Genomic DNA, 12,995 nt, shown 5'->3' with positions numbered 1-12,995 from the left:
ATGGGCTGGCTAATGAGATGGTGGAGTCAGACAGCAGATAGTCTATATCAGAATGATGCATCTGATTTGAAACTTGATTCCTTAGTTTTGCACTACAAGTTATTAAATTGGGAGACTTTTAGTATCTACCTGTTAAACAAAAAGGAAGAGAAATGTTTAATATCATTCCAAGATTTCTTTGAAACTGGGTCTAAGATCTAAAGTTTATAAAGTAATTATTTAACAAAAGTGAACAGTTTCTTTAAAAAAATGTCAAAGAACTAAAGGAAATCAGAGAAAAAGTAGATGAATACAAGGATAATATCAATAGAAAAATGGAAATTATGAAAAAGAGCCAAACAGAGCTGAAGACCACAATAATTGAAAATTTAAAATCTCTCAGGAGTTGGGCTAGCCATGGCAGCTCAGCAGGCAAAAAGTTCTTGCCAGCCATTCTGGAAATCCAGATTCGATTCCTGGTGACTGCCTATGCAAAAAAAAAAAAAGAAAAAAAAAAAAAACAGAAAAGAAACTCTCTAAGGGGTTCAGCAGAAGATTGGAGTTTTGGAGTTGACGGAAGAAAGAATTAGTGAACTTTAAGAAAGGCAATTGAAATCATCCAGTTTGACACCATCAAGCATACTATCTACACATTGTGAATATCCCAGAAGGAAAAGAAAGAGAGAAAGGGGCAGATAAAATATTTAAAGAAACAGTGGCAAAATTTCCCAAATTTAGCAAAATACACTAGCACACATGTTCAACGAACTCCAAGCAGTATAAACCCAAATAGACCCACACTGTGCCATGTTAAAATTAAACTGTCAAATGCCAATTAAAGAGAGAATTCTGAAAGCTGCAAAAGAGAAATAATGTGTCACATACAAGGAAATTTCAATAAGATTAAGTGCCAATTTCTCACCAGAAACCATAGAGGCAAGAAGCAATGGGAGGACATACTGAAAATGCTGAAAGAAAAAAAAAGAAAAAAAAGAAATAATGCCAACCAAGAATTCTATATCTGGCAAAACTGCCCTTCAAAAATGAGGGCAGGATTAATACATTCCAAGATAAACAAAAGCTGGAGGACTTCATCACCACTAGGCTACAGAGAAGTGCTAAAGGGAATTTTGCACATTGAAAGGAAAGGACACTAGACAATTGATTGACGCCATATGAAGAAATGATAATAATGAGATAATGGCAAGAGTAAATATAAATGCCAACACTATTATATTTTTTATTTGTGATTCTACTTTGTACTTCTTACAAGATCTAAAAGGCAAATGCATATAATGTAAAGATAGATCAATAGTTTTGTACTTATAATGTATAAATGCATGATTTGTGACAAGAACTACTTAAAAGTGGGAGATGGAGGAGTATAGGAACATAGTTTATGTATGCTATTGAAGTTAAGTTGTATCAAGTCAAGATTGTTATAGATTTAGGATGTTAAATTTATGGCTCATGGTAACCTCAAAAAAAAATCAGAGAATATATAAACTTATAGAGACATAAAATAGAGTGCAGGTTACCAGGGGTGTAGTGCATGGTCAGAAGAGAATTATTGCAAAATGAGTGTAGGTTTTTGTCTGGGGTAAAGGGAAAGATTGTGAGGGTACCTCAGCATAGTGAATGGGATTAATCCCCCTGAATGGTGTGCTTGGGAGAGGTTGAGATGGGAAGATTTATATTGTATATATGTTCCACAATTCAACAAAAAAGAAAGAGAAACTAAAGAGATAATGGCAACTAAATGCAATACCTGAGACTAGATAGGGTCTAAGAATGGAGAAGAAAAGGCTCAAAATGATGTTATTGGTACAACAGAAAAAAATTATAATGTAGAATGTAAACTTTATAGCTATGTTAAATTTTTTAAACTTGATAACTGTACTTAAAGTGATTGCATAAGTGAATAAATATCCTTGCTCATAGAAATGTACATGGTGGTATCATGTGTTCAAAAGTGTGATGTGTGCAACCTTCTTTCAAATATTCAAAAAATGATAGATCAATGATCAACAGACAAATATATTAAATGGATCATAGATAGATATAGATACACAGATGTAGATAGATGAGAAATTGAGAAATGGCAAAGGTGGCAAAATGTTAGAATTGGTAGAGCTGGGTATCTGGGGGTTGGAGTGTGTTGGAATTATCTGAATGGGGTTTGTATTATTTTTGCAACTACACTGTAAGTTTGAAATTATTTTTTTAAGTTAGAAAAATAAATAATAAAAGTTATAATAAGTGCGATTTTCTAGAATGCATTATGATGGCCAGCTCCTGAAGTTGATGATGTGAGGAGTCAGTTAGCTATTGAAAGGCTTCTTGTCCAAATGCCTGCATAAAATTATCTAAATCTATTATTCTTTTGGATTCAATGACCATGTCTCAGATGAACCCTGTTAATGCACAGCATATACCAGAGGAAAAGTAAACTGTTAGTATGTCAGTCTTTTAATACTGTACCATTGTAGTCACTCTCGACACTTCAACTGATGTCCATGTCCTCAAGATTGTAACATTTAGATATATTCAGAATTTGTCCATTTCTGTCCTTACCCTACTGTCTATAGCTCAACCCAAGCCAGTATCATCTCTCACCTGAACCACTGTATTATCATAACAAGCCATGCCTCCAATCTTTCCCCTTGCCATCCGTTGTCCGTATGCAGCTAGGATGTCTAAAGCATGTCATTTTCCTAAGTCATAATTTTCCAGTGGTTTCCACCAACCTTATGGAAGTTATGACTTATGACTTAAGTCCAAACTAAGAAGCCATACCTTTCATGATCTGGCTCCAGCTTACCTCTATATCTCTTGACACTCTACTCCCTGCTCCTCACCTCATATTTATCTCAACCATATAGAAATAATAAAACAGCACCAGGAACAATAGCCACTAGAGTGACAGTATCATTCCAGCTTTGACACTTACTACCTTGGGATTCTAAGGCCTGGTCTGTCTGACTCTCATCCACTCCCTAATCACATTGCCGCATAAACTCTCGAGTAGCTTTTGTTTGTTACTATTGATGAAAATTTATTAGTAATAATATTTATTTTTATTTAAAAAATACTCCACTGAAAGGAATTAAACCCAGTATGCATAGTCACATACTTAAGAATTGTGCCACAAAACTTACATTAAAGAGGAGGGATTCTTCAAGTATATATCTAATAAAGAAAATATGAAAAACAATTTTATTTTTTCTTCTCCTGAGGGCAGTCTTTGGAATACTTCATTAATAGATTTTATGCAGAATTAAAGCTAAGACAAAAAGACAATCTGAGGGCAAGGGAATACTTTTTAGAGGACAAAATGATAAAATTATTTTATTTAACCAGTAATTATTTATTGGGGACTTGAAACGTTGCAGAAAATTAAAATTAAACATTTTGAGAATTGGTGCCAGTCCTTTCAGTCTTTAGAGAAGCAGGAACCTGAGAACAACCTATAACGGCTTTTTGTTTTCATGAGTCACTCTTTGAGGAAGGCAAATCTCAGACCTGTCATAAAGAACAATTTTCCCCATAAGAATGGGTGACAACTCCATTAGCACACAGGCAATCTGGCATGAGGCTGCCTTCTCCATTATAGATTGTGCTCAGCTAATTGCTCCTAGAGTAAGAAACAAAACAAAACAAAAGCCCCACCTGCTTTAATCATTAGGGCAAAGTTCTTTGTGATGTGTTTATTCTATACCTGGAAGGTGTGAATTAAACCAAAAGGTATTAAGAGTATCCAGTAGCTTCCAATTTGTGCCAACCTGACTCTCCCTTTTGTCCTTCTCAACTGATAAATTTGTACTAGTAGAACATTGCGCCGCTCTGCACTTTCCTTTGATATGATCTCTAGTGGCCATGGGGTAACCATGGCTGGCTTGTTTGCACTTGTCTTCGGGACTAGGTGGAGGAAATTGGACACAATAATTAATTCAGATTCAATGCCCAGGTGCGTCAAGAAACCTGAACTTGAATCTCAGGTTGCAAAAATGTAATTCAAAGAGAACATGATATTCTTTCTCCCCTGGTGTTTTGCTGATAGAATTGTAAAGTTCACTGGAAGATTTACCCCCTACTGTATTACATTCATTTTAAATATCCTCCACTCTAAGAAGCAGCAAACTACAAGTAAAATTATATCACCAATGCACTTCCTTGATTTAAAACACTACCAGTGCAAATCCATTTTCAACTTTTTAAATGATCTTGGGGGAAAAAAAAGGATCCTCGTTCAATGATTGCTCTACATTAAAAACACACTTTATCGTGGAAATGCAGATTTCTTTCCTCAGAGTAGTTTTATAGTGGAAAAATCTGAGACCCTAACCTTATAAAGTGTTGGAAAACAGACACACTTTATGTTGTGCATAGACAAAAACACCTAACTACCAGGCTTATTTGCTGACCAGGAAGGGTTTGATGTATTTATGAATCCTCATAAAGTGTCACAGCAGCTATGACTGTATGGAAAGTCTCCTTGGGCAGGTTGCTGCATGAACTCAGACTCTCTCAGAGCTGTCATCAGCTCCTAGTAAGATACTGGCTTTTTCCAGAGGTCTACAACCTTCCAGTTATACTTTCCAGAGTGAGTCACCAGAATCTATATGATTTTAGGGACTTTTGGTGATGCTTATTAAAAAGTTGTATAGAAACAGACTACTGTTGTAACATCATATGTCCTCTTTCTTTTTCCTTATTTTTTTAATATAATGGCAATACGTGTTATTTGCTAACTTGAAAAAATAGAGAAAAATTTTTTAAATTATTTATCATCCCATCACTTTTTACATCCACTGTTAATATTCTGGTGTATAATCTCACTGCTTATTGACTCTTGTGTGACAAAGTTGTATAATTACATAGTGTATACAATTTTGTTTTTTACTTCAACGTTGTTTCATCTATTTATAAAGTTATTTTGATTGTGTCATACTACTTTAAAAGTGTTGGCTCCATAGTTTACTTAACCATTAGATAGTTTGTGTGCTGCTTCGCCTAACATAGACACTCTTTTCTGCTATTATAAACAAGTTTGTAATGATCATTTTGGTGCAAAAAGAATAGAGAATTCCAAATGCATAATGGATCAAAGAGCATTGACATTTAATGGCTCTTGGATAAACATGCCAAATTACTTTCCAGAAAGGTTCTGTTCTTTCATACTGACATTAGCCATGGGCAGAGTATCCAGTTAGTTACCACACCCTTCGTTGCCACTGGGTATTGTAATATGTTAAATGACTTTTCTAATTTAACAGATTCAAATTAATGACGAATAAATTATTTATAAATTAGATAGATGGCTATGATACCTCAGAATTATGAGTTTCATTTATTTAACTACTAGCAAAGTTATTTTTTCCATATATTTGTTTCACCATTTGCATTTCTTCTCTTATAAGCTATCTTTTTGTACTTTTCCCTCAGACCTACCAGTGTCTTATTAGAGTTTTTTCTTATTAATTTGCATGGACTCTTTCTATAATATTTAATACTTTCATTTCTTATTTGCTGTAAATGTGTGCTTTTCCTTTAAACTCATGCTTTTAAATTTCTCTGAAATCAGGACTGTGGGAAGATGATGAAGTAGGTAGCTCCAGGATTTAGTCCTTTACCAGAACAACTATTAAACAGGCAAGAACTGTTTGAAATAACGGTTTTGAAACTCTGGATGCCCTGCCAATACCTTTATTTCAGAATTCCGGCTTCCAAAAGTGTGAAGGAATAAATTTCTGTTGTTTTCAGTCACCAAGTTGATGGGAATTTGTTACAGCAACCCTAGAAAACCAATGCAGATGCTCAGCTGAAGTGATTGTTGTGCAGGCAGAACCCATTTTTCTGCCCAGGTAACAATTTCCCATTAATAATGCCTTTTGGATTTTATTGCATATTTACTGCTATGTTCATTGAGGAAACTTATCTTTCAGTACAACATTTTTCACCACTTTTTATGTAAAAAAAAATTGTTTTTCTCTAAAACCCCATACCAAAATTTTAAAACTAAGTCACATGATACATTTCAAACAAAATTGATAGAATATCATAATCCTATCAATATCATAATGTGTAGACCATTTGGAAAAGCCAACTCTAAGTGGCAAAGAAGGGGATTATGTCTGGGATATTGCATACGAAGCAATAGTTTATTAACAATCATGTTAATTGTTTGGGGATCAGAAAATCATGTTTTTTTTTGTTGTTTTCAATTTTTTTATTTTTTAATTTTTAAAAAAATGTAACAATAAACACAAACATTCTCAACATAGGATCATTTTGTTCTACATATATAATCAGTAATTCACAATATCATCACATAGTTGCATATTCATCATCATGATCATTTCTTAGAACATTTGCATCAATTCAGAAAAAGAAATAAAAAGACAACAGAAAAAAATTCATACATACCATACCCCTTGCCCCCCTTTCATTGATCATGAGCACTTCAATCTAAGTTTATTCTAACATTTGTTCCCCTTAGTATTTATTGTTATTCCGTATGTTTTATTCACCTGTTGATAAGGTAGATAAAAGGAGCATCAGATACAAGGTTTTTACAATCAAACAGTCACATTGTGAAGGTATATCATTATACAATCATCCTCAAGAAACATGTCTACTGGAACACAGCTCTACATTTTCAGGCAGTTCCCTCTAGCCTCTCCATTACATCTTGACTAACAAGGTGATACCTATTTAATGCATAAGAATAACCCCCAGGATAGCCTCTTGACTCTGTTTGGAATCTCTCAGCCATTGACGCTTTATTTTGTCTCATTTCACTCTTCCCCCTTTTGGTCAAGTAGGTTTTCTCAGTCCCTTGATGCTGAGTCCCATCTCATTCTAGGATTTTTGTCCCATGTTGCCAGGAAGGTCCACACCCCTGGGAGTCATGTCCTACATAGACAGGGGAAGGGCAGTGAGTTTGTTTGTTGTGTTGGCTGGAGAGAGAGGCTGCATCTGAGCAACAAAAGAGGTTCTCTTGGGGGTGACTCTTAGGCCTAATTTTAAGTAGGCTTGACCTATCCTTTGTGAGATTAAGAGAAAATGATGTTTTAAACTTTTTACATCCTAGCATGATGTTTCTGATATTGCTATGTTTTAGTAACATTTTAGGGAAATTGGTTGGGCATCGTGGATTGATATGCTAACCATATAATTTTCTCATTTAAAATAATGGGAAATGGTCTCATTATCATTTTTTTGTGCAGTGAGACTGATTATAAAGAACAAATTATTGACCTATGAGTGTGATGCCTGTTTTTTATTGTCTTATGGAGCCCATACTCTCCTACCATTAATATTGTTTTCTATATTTCTTTTGAACTTTTTTTAACTGAACCAGTTGAGAACAAATTATCTTTATTATGCCCCAAAACCTCCCAAGACTTTAGTATAAAAGTCCTATAAACAAGGATAGACGCCTACAGTACCACAATACAACAATCAAAATTGATAAATTAACATTGATTCATTACTACAGTCTAATCCAGAATCAGTCCAGAATCACTACATTTTGTTGTCATGCCTCTTTAGTCTCCTTCAATCTGGAATGATTCCTCAGTCTTTCCTTGACTTTTATCACCTTGATACTTTTCTTTGAAGTCTTATCTGTCAGTTTGAGTTTGTCAATATTTTCTTATGATTACATTCAGGTTTTACATTTTTGGCAAGTATATTACAGAAAAGTTACTGTATTCTTCTCATTGGCTCCAACCTCATAGAGATATATTTGAAGTAGTGCTTTGGTTTCAAACTTAAAGACATAAGGAAATAAAAATAAGTTATTAAAACTGGACAGACCAACCAATATTGCTTGGTTGATCAAGAACTTTGTTCTTGATCAGAAGTAAATCAAATAGAAGCGTGCTGTACTGGTTAGCTATTGCTGTTTAAGAAATATATGGCTTAAAACAAAACTATGACCACTTTTTAGTTCATGGTTTTGGGGGTTGACAATTTAGACTAGGTCCAACTGGATTGTTCTTCTGAAGAACATGTTAATAAGAGCAACTGGGCTTATTAATAAATTTGTGGTCACCTAGGATGTCAGATGGAATGACTCGTTTCTTCAGGTTCAGAGGCCTAAAGAGAAGAGAGAAAGAGCAGAAGCATGCAAGCCTCTTAAAACCCAGACACTGAATTGAGACATTGACACTTCTACCATATTCTATTGTCCAAAAGTCACAGGGGCATAGGGATTCAAAGGGCAGAGAAGTTGACTTCACTTCTTAATGGGAGGAATTTCAAAGTCACATTTGAAAGAGATAGATATAAGAATAGGAATAATTAGAAATTTTTTTACAATTAATCTACCTCAACTATAATCTTAAAATAACCTTAGGATGTTAATGAATTTGTGCAATTAATAATTTCTATGAATGACAAAAGCAAGTGATTTTGATTTAACTTGTGAATTCAAACTAGAAAATGTTCTCATTATTTACCGTTGTGCAATAAACTACCCCAAACTTAGTGACTTTAAACATCCAGATTATTTTGCTCATGATTTTTATAGACATTGAATTCTGGAAGGGTTTGTTTCTGAATCATGAGGTATCGGCTGGGGTGGCTAGGACTGGGAGATCTACTTCCAAGATGCTTCTTTCACTCATATACCTGATACATCATTCACTTTGCCCTTTCTTTCTCACCCATTCTCCACGTGACTTGGGCTTCACACAGTGTGGTGGAATCAGTTTAGTTGTTCTAGTTTGCTAGCTGCCAGAATGCAATATCCAGAAATGGAACGGCTTTTAACAAGGGGAATTTAATACGTTGCTGTTTTACAGTTCTAAGGCACAGAAAATGTCCCAATTACAAGTCTATGGAAATGTCCAGTCACAGGCATCCAGGAAAAGATACCTTGATTCAAGAAGACCGATGAAGTTCAGGGTTTCTCTCTCAAGTGAGAAGGCATGTGGCGAACACAGTCAGGGCTTCTCTCTCAGCTGGAAAGGCACATGGCGAACATGGCATCGCCATCTGCTGATGTTCTCGCCTAGCTTCTGGTTTCATGAAACTCCCCGGGAGGCGTTTTCCTTCTTCATCTCCAAAGGTTGCTGGCTCGTGGATTCTCTGCATCTCATTGCTCCATTGTTCTGCTCTCTCTGAATCTCATTCTCCAAAATATTTCCTCTTTTATAGGACTCCAATAAACCAATCAAGACCCACCCAAATGGGTGGAGACATGTAGTCCCCTAATCCAGTTTAACAACCACTCTGGACTAAATCACATCATCCAGGGAGATGATCTGATTACAGTTTCAAACATACAATATTGAATACAAATTATTCTACCTTTATGAAATGGGATTTAAAGTAAAACATAACTTTTCTTAGGGGGCATACTTCCTTTCAAACCAGCACAATAGTCATACTTCTTAAGTGTAGCTGGCTTCCAAGACTAAGGATTTCAAAACACAAGAAGGGAAAGTTGCCCATCTCTTAACACTTGGATCCAAAAACTGGCACAACTTCACTTTTGTCATATTTCACTGATCAAAACAGTCACAGAACCTGACCAGTTTCAAGCAGAGGCCCACAGACTGCCACTTATCAATGGGAGGAGAATCAAAGAATTTGTGACCATCTTTAATCTGTTACTGTTTTTCCCATGGTCACAAGTTATTTGTATTTTGCCCACATGCAAAATGTACTAATCCCTTGCACAGGCCCATGTCTCATCCCATTGTGGCACTGAGCTTAGGTTCCAGGCTCCAGATCTCAGATCCAGGCACAGACAGCCCTCTTAGGTTTCATTCCTTGGGTATACATCCTCTCAATCTAAAATACTACAAAAAGGGTGGGCCACGGTGGCTCAGCAGGCAAGAATGCTCGTCTGCCATGCCAGGGGACCCAGGTTCGATTCCCGGTGCCTGCCCATGTAAAAAAAAAAAAAAAGTACTACAAAAAAATAAATAAACAAACAAAGCACATGCTCCTCACACATACACACAGACAAACACACAATGCTGAGGCAGGCATAGGAAAATCTGTATAGACAGTCCTTTTTACAAGGAGGGAAACAGGAAGCACACAGCAGTCACTGTTCCATAACAACTCTGACATCCAGCCAGTAGCATGTTGCCTGTTCTTTGATAGGGCATGGTTCTCACCTTTGGTTCTGCAATGATCATTGCTGGCTCTTGATTCTGAATTTTGATCTCTTGGTTCTTCCCTCTGAGTCGTTCTTCCTTTGCCATAATAAATAGTCTGGGTTTTCAGCAGAGTAATTTTATCAGCCTGACTCCTTACTGTATTAGTTTGGGAGTCCAAAGCCTTCTTTTTAATTGCTATTTTTTCTGACCCTTTCAGCCCAAAGTGGTATAGTTCCTTCACAAGACCAATGGGATTCCAGTGTATCCAATGATAATCTATTCCATCAGACAAAACTGATGCCCACAAATCTTTTTGAGGTGCTCTACTCTTCCTTAGGCCCTCTGGAAAGCTGATAATCCATTCCATTAGACAAAACTTGTACCCACAAATCTTTTTGAGATGGTCTTCTCTTCCTTAGGCCCTATGCAAAGCTGCCATTGGACAATAGCAGATTCTAATAATAAGATTCTAGATTATTAAATAAGATTACTAGAATCCCTGTTGTTTAGTAGAAAGGGTCTATGACACACACTCTTAAAATCCTTATCAAATCTTATAGAATCTTTAGAAAACTTTTGTGTAGCTGAAAGGGTCATTTTAACTTTTTCTGAGTTTCATCAAAGGTATTTATAATTTTAAGGCTTTGTTTTACTACCCTGGATTTGACCTTTACTTGGAGGCTTATTTCTTAATTTAAAGACATTCTGTTGACTGGAAAACAGATGAGAAATTGTTTTGTATTCAAACCCAGAAAGTGCTGTCTCTTACATATTTCCTCTAAATTCTACTCAAAGTTAAACAGTTTCTTTTTTTAGCTCATTTCTCCCTTCCATATTTTATCCTATGCAGATACAAGAACCAGTTGGCATTTTTAACATTCTTAGCCAGATCCAACAGTTTATTAAGTACATTTTTACATTTTCCACAATGCCTCAGGTGACTATTTTGCCACTATACAACATGGGTCTCCCTCCTACAACCCCCTAATAATAACTTCCTGTCTTTCCAGCCTCCATCAACACTCTCTTTGAGGCCTTTTTTTGTCTCAGCCACTAACCAGTCTTAAAACTAATGCCATGTACTTTAAGTTTTTGTAATGGCAATACCCCACTTCTAGGTACCTATTTCTGTTCTGTTGCATAGCAAACTACCTCAAAGTTTAGTGTCCCCAAACAGCTATTTTATTTTGCTGAAAATTTGGGAGTCAGGAATTCTGTATGGCTTCAGCTGGATAGTTTACATTTGATCCACTTGTTGTCAGCTGGGGTCACTGGGCCTGGCTATCTATGTCTAAACTAGCTTTGCCACTCTTATGCCTAACTAGCATCTTGCCTCTCTCTTACTCCACATGGTGTCTCATCCTCCATGGTCTCTTCACATGACTTTGGCTTCTCACAAAGTAGTGTTCTCAAGTAGTCAGACTGCATACATGGAGGCTGGCTTCTCAGAGTAAATATTCCAAGAAACAGGAAGTGGAACCTGTCAGTTTCTTAAGGACAGGACCCAGAAACTGGCACAATGTCATTTCCACCATATTCTGTCTATCGAAATGCTCATAGAGCCCACCCAGTTGCAAGCAGAGGAGACATACGCTCTGCCTCTTGAGGAAAGGAATGTCAAAGAGCTTGTGACCATCTTTAATCCACCATAGAGTTGAACTATTGTTCTCTGTACTTTAAAAGACAAGGGACTTAGAATCAGAAAAACAGTCATTATGGTTTGAATTCCAAGTCAAGCCTCCTTTGCTGAAGTATTTATTATCTTGATGTCAGTTTCCATCTCTGATTCTTATTTTCCTTATCTGTAAATACAATAGGCCACGACTATTCTATAATTGAACATTTGTGACTAAATTTATATTAGAATCATCCCAAAGGCCCATGACATGAAATAATTTGTCATTTGGGTGAGGTATCCATTTGAATCATGTTTATTGTGAGTCTAAGTGAGCCTCGTCAACTTACCACCATCCACGTACATTTCAATAGAGTTATTTCCTCTTTGATGTCACTTAAGCAGTAATTTTCAGGAAGCTCTTTAGTAGTTTTGCTTCTTAGGAAAACTAACCTTCCAAGAAAGCTATCTGCTATTATTGGTGATGGAAGAAAAATGAAAGAAAAAAAATATATAGCTCTTAAAAATTGCGGGTAAATAAAATAGACAAAATGCCTAATTTGATAATGTCTCTGATACTGTGACAGGAATGAGTACACCCTCAATTCCAATATTCCGCTTGTTAATGTAAAGCCTACAGTGAAGGGTCTACTTTTCCACTATACCTTCAACTTTGAAATTCTCAAAGTTTTCTTCATGTATCTATTAGGAATATCTTGGATCTACTACAATGCTAAATTTATTTAATGGAGTTTCTAAAATAATAAATAGGATAATATATGTAAAAGTAATCATTCACCTTAAAACATTATTGTTAAATTGGGTAGATGGAAATACTAGTGGTCAATGAGAGGGAGGGGTAAGGGATATGGGATATATGAGTTTTTTCCTTTTTTCTTTTTCTGTAGTAATGCCAATGTTCTAAAAAATGATCAAGCTGATAAATACACAACAATGTGATGATATTGAGAGCCACTGATTGCACACCATGTATGGACTGTATGTGCGTGAAGATCTGTCAATACAATTTTTTTAAAAAAACAATATTGTTGCACTAGAATGTAAAATACTTAGGACAGGGGCCTTAATAAATTTTTCTCTGCGCCACTAGCACAAAGTTCAGCACCTGACACATATTAGTTTAGATTTTTCTGATAGCAGTCTGCAGAAATCCAATTCAAATAAGCAGAAGAAAAACTGAAATTTGTTGTCTCACTATATGCAACAAATTGTGTTCACACCATGGGGAGAGTAGTTGACTTGAAGGAAGAGCTCAAAGTGGG

At 35.8% G+C, this 12,995-nt stretch overlaps 1 protein-coding gene across 1 annotated transcript in view; it reads left to right on the top strand.

The window, feature by feature from the left end:
• LOC143688686 (uncharacterized) overlaps positions 1–12,995 on the top strand; it is a 237,425-nt gene that overhangs the window by 202,656 nt on the left and 21,774 nt on the right. The window lies entirely within an intron of this gene.

Source organism: Tamandua tetradactyla, chromosome 6 (assembly GCF_023851605.1).
Source record: "Tamandua tetradactyla isolate mTamTet1 chromosome 6, mTamTet1.pri, whole genome shotgun sequence".
NCBI classification, from domain to species: Eukaryota; Metazoa; Chordata; class Mammalia; order Pilosa; family Myrmecophagidae; genus Tamandua; species Tamandua tetradactyla.
This window is presented reverse-complemented; position numbering and strand designations above follow the sequence as displayed.